Genomic DNA, 7071 nt, shown 5'->3' on the forward strand with positions numbered 1-7071 from the left:
TGCCAGCTTCAAGCATCAAACCCCACAGGTATGCTCCCAGGTTAATCTCGTTCCTGGGGTATATTTCTCTAACCCTGGCAGGATGCACTAAATGGCAAATGCATCTGGCATGTGAACATTGCCAACTAGAGAACAGAAATCAAAGTACTGATGAAGTAAATGTTGATAAAATCCTGGGCAGATTGGCCTGGGTCGGGTGATGGCATAAAATAATTCAAGGTTTTCAGGCATTGCATGATGAACAGTTTCAAGGGAGGGGTTTGGGTTTTTGGGGGTTTTTTTTCTGTGCTAAAGAACAGGGGGAAAAAGAATCCAAGGGCTATCCTCAACAGTTAGGCACACTTGGGCACTTGGGCACGACTGTTGAAGCCAGCGTCTGGTGCTGCCCTGGCTTGCCACCAGCAAACTTGGAACCTAAAATTCTGCTCTGGGCCAAGCCTGCTTCCCTGTCCTGCAAGAAATGAGAACAAAAAAGTCAAAGGAGGCCCCCCACAATGAGGGTATCTGAGCTGGGCTGCTATCAAAGCAGCAGGCCCGTGTCTTTGGCCTGCCCTGGCCCTTGGCCCTTGGGATGGAGGCTGTGCCTAAGCTTGGTCTGAGCTGGGCTGCTTTGTATTTGGCTATAGTTTTAAAAGCAAAGTCTTATGTCACTGTGTTTGCATTTTTGTGGAATTAAAATATTCCTTAATTAGATGTTGTCTTTTAGTAGAATAAAAGAAGGAGTTTTGTTTCCCTTTGCCATTTTAATTTACTCCCATTTGTGTTTAATAACTGGGTGGGAGAGCATTAAACAGCTGGTGTCAAATATTTTGTAGCATGGTCCCAACTTTAAAACATGATCTGCTATACAGGTTGGTGATGGCGGGTGTCTGGGAAGCTGCTTCCAGCTTTGGGAGAGGGGACAGCTGACTGGACTCATCCCATTGACCCTTCTCTCCTCACCCATTTCCCACAGGAAGCAGCTTCCCTCCTCCTTAGTAACAGATGAAAGGGATGCACTCGGCGAGAGGGAACAGCCCCCAACAAATGTCCATGGGCTCCCTGCCAGCGATGAACAGCACCAGGGGCAGAGGCTGAGGGTTGCCAGTCCAGGGAGTGCGGGCTGGGCAGGCAGGGACAGGCAGGACAGGCGGAACTGAGCGGGACAGGCAGGGAGGGTGGCACGGACAGGACGGACAAGCACAGGCAGGCACAAGTGGGACCGGGCAGGCAGGAGCAGGAACACTCGTGGCCAGGCAGGATGGGCTGTGGGGCAGGAGGGACCGGAGCCAGGGGCCGCGGAGCGCAGGGCCGCTCGCCACGGACACTGCCCGCGACTCCCCGAGGTTCCACCCGTGACACCCCTCCCCCGTGGAGCCTCAGGACGACACAGCGGCAGCGCCGCCACCCACCCAAACGGGGTTTAGGCTATAAAACACGTCCGGGCTGAGAACCTGCTCAGAGTTCCATAAAACTCACGGGCAAGGGCAGGACCCGCTCCTGGTCAGGGCAGGTGTCTCTGCCGCAGGCCGCCTCCGCTCCTTGGAGCCGCGCCCGGCGGGAGCACGCACCGCGACGGCTGTCCGGGAAATTCAGGCTCTGAGCTGGACGGGGAGGATGGATGGCGTGGGGTCCTTCTTTCTTTCTCCCTCCTCCCACGAGCAACTCGTGTCCCCCACGGCTGACACGCTGACTCGTCCAGTTGCAGCCAGCGCTACCTTCCCCACCTGCAGCTCTCTTGCTCTGCAAAGCCTGGGGTTGTTCCTTCATTTCCAGCCCCACGCCCTAAAAATAGCGCCCAACAACACGTACCAGTTCCCCCGACTGTGCGTGAGCGCTCCCCGTGGACTAAATCGCGGGATTTGTAGATTTGGGGGGAGGACGGCGAGAGGATGGTACAGGTTTTCTCTCTCACAGGAAACACTTTTTTCTTTTCAACGTTTAGAATTTCGGGTCTGCCCTGGGCACGGTCTCCTACCCGGCAAGAAGAGAGCTTGCCGCGCTGGGACCGCTCTCGGCCGCCGCGCAACCGCTGCGTCCGCGCAACGTCCCTCGCCGCCTCCCCGCTGCCATCGCGGGGGAGCTCCCATTTATCCCAACCCCGGCGACAAGCCCGCCCCGTTCGGCTTCTCGGACGGTCGTTTTCGGACAGAAGAGACCGGATATGTTCCATGTTTAAGCGATTAAATGTTAAAAATACGTAGCAATTAAAATCACGCCGCGTCCCTGCTGCTCCGCGCAAGTAACGCGCCGCTCTCCTCTCCGACTCCCAGATGATATTTACGGGGTTTTCCTCTGCTATTTGCTTGAATTTGGGAACCTCCGGCCCTTGCACTAATGCCGAGCCATGTTTTCGGGGCGGAGGAGAAAGAGGGTTCCCCCCCCTCCCCCCCCCCCCGGCGTGTTTTATCACCCGTATGAGAACGGCCTCGCAGCCGCCACGGCAGCCCTGCACGGCGACCTCTGCCCTGCCAGCACCACCAGCCCCCGACTTCGGCCCCTGCAGCCGGGGGGCTCCGAGGCTCGCTCTCCTATGGCCCGGGCCGGGGGCGATAGAGACCCATCACGCCCGACGAGATGCCCGACGGCGCGGTGAGGGGCGGCTCTGTCGCGGGTGACATCTGCACCCTTCCCTGCACTTGTCTGGCCTCGGACCCGGGCTCTCGCCACGTGGAGGATGGAAATTAGGGATCGCCCCATCCCCTCAGCCGGTAGGAGCCGACCCAGGCAAGTACCGGCGGGGCTGTTCGCCCCGTTCACCTCGACGGGTTTCCGTGGGGAAGGACCGGGCCGGCAGCGGGGCGAGAGAGCCCCTTTGCAGGTGAACTCCGAAATGTGGGCAGCGCCTGGGTACCGAGGGTGGGGGTGTCGTCAGAGCCGAACACGGTACTATTCCCATGCAGAGGTACATATAGCCCGACCCGCCCCCTTTTTCCTTTAGCCTTGGGTCGCTGCCTCGGTGCCCACCCGTGACCGGCTACACGTGGGGTGCACAAGCCCAGGAGCTTGCCGGGTATGCTGCAGCCTCTGACGGGCCATCGGCTCCCCTCCCTCCGTCGCGCTGAGAGGAGGTGAGGGAAGGGAGCGGGCGGCAGGCAGACACCCCAAAACAACTCCCACTCCCCACACCCCTGCCTGCCTGGAGGGCGTCTTCCTGGGAGCCAGTAGAGCCCGAGGAGGGAGGGGGCTACAAAGCCCTCCTCCCCCCGGAGCGGCCCGGGATCCCTGCCCCTCACCGTGCCGGCGGGCCCGGCACAGGGCCCGAACCGGGGTGCGCGGAGACGCGGCCGCGGCAGCCTCTGCGCTGGGCGAAAGGGGCTGGGGCCGTCGCCTGGGGGCAGCCGTGGGGCGGCCCACGCGTGGAACCGCCTCCCCGTGGGGGTCCTCGATGGCAAGGCGCTGGCTGCGGGGAGAAGCGGAGGAGGCCCGTCTGGTTACGTGGGCGAGTTTATGCACCTCTCCTCCCTCCCCTAACAGTCACGTCCACCCCACGTCCGAGGCGGCTTTCCCTGCCCCTACCCATCCCCCTTCCTGCCCCGAAGCCACCCAAACGAAAGCCTCTTTGCTGTCCCCCCAGCGCTGAGCCCCGCTGGTTTCCCCTCAACACGGACACCCACGCCCTGCCCGGCTGCGGCCAGCCGACTCGCAGCTGCAGCCCTTATTTCATGCCCTTCAAGGCACCGAGCCGCTCTCTTTTGTCCTGGCTGCGGATGACCCATTTCCTCTCTTTCCCCCCCCTTCGGCCCCGGCCTCCGTCCCACCCTCCCGTCCCTCCGCCCTCCTCCCCGCCGCACGGCCCGGGAGCCGCACCGCGCCCGGCTGCGCGCAGCGGGGCCGGCAGCCCGAGGAGGGGGGGAGACACGGAGACGAGGAACCGGTGCCTCGTCCGCGCCGTGTTTGTTTTCCTTTCCCCCCTGAACGCTAGATTAAGACGTGAAGATTACACTTTTATTGTGGCGGCCGAATAATACCACGAGTCAACACACACAGCAAACAAAAGTGCTTGTAGTACATGGCCAACCCCGCTGGGAACCGGGCTGCGGGCTGCTGCAAAAATCAAGCTCTTCAGTGCTAATTACAAATAAATGATGATGTGCTCACTAAGTAATTGATTTAATGAAGTTCCTATGAAACTATTAAAACCGGGTAGAGGTCAGGCTGGAGACGCCCCAGAGCGCCCATTGTGGGCTGTTTAACTCCGCCAATCTCCTCGGAAAGACATCGGGGCTAATAGGTGAAGTCACAGCTGGGTCGGGCTGACTTTTGCAGCACCGGCACTGGCCTCTCCAATCTCGCCTAGCGGCCCGTACCGCAAGTTCGGGGAAGCGAGTCCCCCTGGCACACCCCCGACCCGCTATTCCCACCCTCATCCTCCCCTCCCACATCTCTCTCCGGGGGGCGGCTGCGCGCCTCCTCCCCGCTGAGCGCGGCTCCCCCGGCGCGGTTCCCCCGGGGTGCCCGTGCCCGTCCCGTCGGGGCCGCGTTGGGTACTCACTCGCTCGGCCCGGCCGCCTCGCTTGCACCTCAACCAGGCGCCTCCGCGGCTCTCCCCAGCCTAATTAAAGAGGGGAGAAGTGGAGCTCTGAACTTGTGTCTACCACTACAGGACGGCTGTAATTCCACCCCCCCTCGGCCCCGAGCCCCCCCACCCCCCTCGCATACTCAGACACACGCACTTCTTGAAGAAACTTAAGCTAGGATGCCAGGTAGGGTGCTTGGGAGATTTTGGCAAGGTGCCTGGAAGGGGATGTGTGCCCATTTTTCCTTGAAGGGTTTTCTTGTTTGAAAGGCCATTTGGAGCGCTTTAGACGAGCTTGCCGAGTGAAAGGAAGAGGAGGAGGAGAGGGGGAACACAGAGATTAAAAAAAAAAAAAAAAAAGTAGAAGACGAAGAAAATCTGGCTATTGGGTTTTCCAGCCTCACGCTTGGCTTTCCCCTCCTTACCACTCGGGCAGGGCAGAATTGAGGTGAACCCCCCCCACCCCCAATCCAATTAAAGGTTCCCCTAACCCGACCTCAGCTCTGAGTGAACTTTGGGGCAGTGGGTCCCTGCTCTCGTCGGGGGGAACGGGGGCACACACCCCCCACACACACACCTGCAGAGGATCCCTCTGCTCCCCCTTGCTTTCAACACCCGCTGCCTTTGGCAGGTTGAAAAGGAGTCGTAGAGAAAAGCGGAGCCGCCCCCCAGTTTGCACCCCCGCTGTTGGTATTTGCTGAGCGCCGAGACGATGCCCCCACGGGCAAAGCCCTCTCGGCCTCCAGCGCTTTCAGGGAGGGAAGGACGAGGCGCCCCCACGACCAGGGCGGGGAGCGCAGGGATGGGGCCCGGGAAAGGCTTCTCCCCGAAATGCGGGGTGCCTCGGTGCTCCCGCGGAGGGGAGAGCGGCGAGTCCTTAAATATGAGAAGGGCGTATTGCAGGGCGAGGAGTCCCGCCGGATATCCCCAAGACTGTGTGTCCCCCCTACTCCCGTGGCTGCCCTCGCCCACCCCGCTGCCTGGCGCGCACCGAGGGCTGCCCTACACCAAGGGTCGGCCTCATTCACGGGCCCCGCGAAGGGCAGCGCCAGCAGCTGCCCGCATGCGGCCGGGGTACAACCGGAAAGGGGCACAGGCACACGCCGCGGCTCACCACGCAGCCACGCGTGGGCTCCCGCACGGGGCTAACGCGGGATGCGAGGCAGCTCCTCCTGCTCCCTTGCAGGATTTTGGGGAGGGCTAATTGACACGTGGGGTTTTTTTCCTTTCTTTCTTTTTTTTTTTTTTTTTCGTGGAAAACGATTAATTTGAAACAAATTAAGCTCGCCAGCCTCTTGTTTGCCAAACAGGCTGTTGGCAATGTGCAAACAGGCTTTCACCCCGGCGCCGTGCCCCCGCTCCGCTCCCTGCTGCCCTGCTCCCCTGCTCCAGCCTTGGCCGCGCACCCTCCTCCTCCTGCTCCTGCCCCTGCCCCGCCGCGACAGCCCCCCCCGCCCCCCCAACCCTACAACACCGCTTGATTACTATCTCCCTGTTGCCCTTAATGCACGATCCGGGTTTCTCTTCAGCCTCGAAATAAGAAGTGACACATGCACCACTAAACCAACGTGTGGGGAAAGCCCGCGGTTGAGAGGGGCCATTGATGGGAGCGCTGCAAAGAGACAAAGCTGGGGGCTAGTGGAATCAGATGCAGCCCTTAATTAACACCATCTTAAATAGTCCAACAAGCACTGAAGACAAAGTTGAAGAAAGACTTTAAGGCTGAGTGCCCCTCGACAAGTTCTTTTTTTTTTCCTCGTGTCATTCAATATTTAATGCACTGTGCTTGTAATGCTACTACTGGTGCTCCTTTCTCAGCAAGTACATTATTTTTTCACGGTGCCCATGGCCAGGGAAAACCCTTTAGGCAAAGAAAATCAAAATGTTTGTTGTTTTGGATGACTTATAACTCTTGTTTAACACAAGCACTTTCAAGAAAGTATAACAGGCGCAGCCTCTAAAGCAAACAACGAAATCCTTGTGACAGAGTCGGACACAAAAAGCACATTGTGTTATGGACTATCCCTTTTCTCTCCTGCTAGATGGGTGCCTGTCTGAGGCTGAACACCACGATGCCATTTTACTTTTGAACTATTGTTTTTGAGTTATGCCATGTGGTCAAAAGGAGAAGAAGGGAGGTTGTTTCCAAGCTCATAAGACAAACGAGTTGCCTTTCATTGAACTACCCCAGAGCTCCTTTAAAACGAGGTTTAAGTGTCACCTCCATGTTTTAAATGGACACAGGGCTTCAGGGGCGACCCTTCAAAGCGCCTTCGTAATAAACGACCCTTATTAAATATGTCTCTGCCTGGGAAAATCACTTGGCAGAGGAGAAAAAAGGGGGAGCGGGGGTGGGGGAAGGAGAGACACGGTGCTGCCGGAGGAGCTCCGCCACCCCCCTGCTCCCGCCGGGGCCGGGACGGAGCGGAGGACGGTCCCGCTCCGGGTGCCTGCCGCCGGGCGGGGCGGGCCGGGGGGGCGGGGGCTGGGGGGTGCTGCTATACGGATACACTCGCCTCCCCCCCTCGTCCCAAACCCCCTTTTCTCCCTCCGCCCCCCTTCACCCCCCAAAA

The 7071-nt window shown here is 59.5% G+C and overlaps 1 long non-coding RNA gene across 1 annotated transcript in view; it reads right to left on the bottom strand.

Annotated features, from left to right (window-relative positions):
* LOC136285343 (uncharacterized) overlaps positions 1-4530 on the bottom strand; it is a 76702-nt gene extending 72172 nt beyond the window's left edge. Inside the window, exon 1 of the long non-coding RNA XR_010719426.1 lies at positions 4475-4530. This is a non-coding gene — a long non-coding RNA (uncharacterized lncRNA). The remainder of the gene's footprint in view (positions 1-4474) is intronic.
* Between the last annotated feature and the right edge of the window lie 2541 nt (positions 4531-7071).

This window comes from Chamaea fasciata, unplaced genomic scaffold (assembly GCF_029207755.1).
Source record: "Chamaea fasciata isolate MVZ Bird 193981 ecotype frontalis unplaced genomic scaffold, bChaFas1.0.hap1 SCAF_2, whole genome shotgun sequence".
NCBI classification, from domain to species: domain Eukaryota; kingdom Metazoa; phylum Chordata; class Aves; order Passeriformes; family Sylviidae; genus Chamaea; species Chamaea fasciata.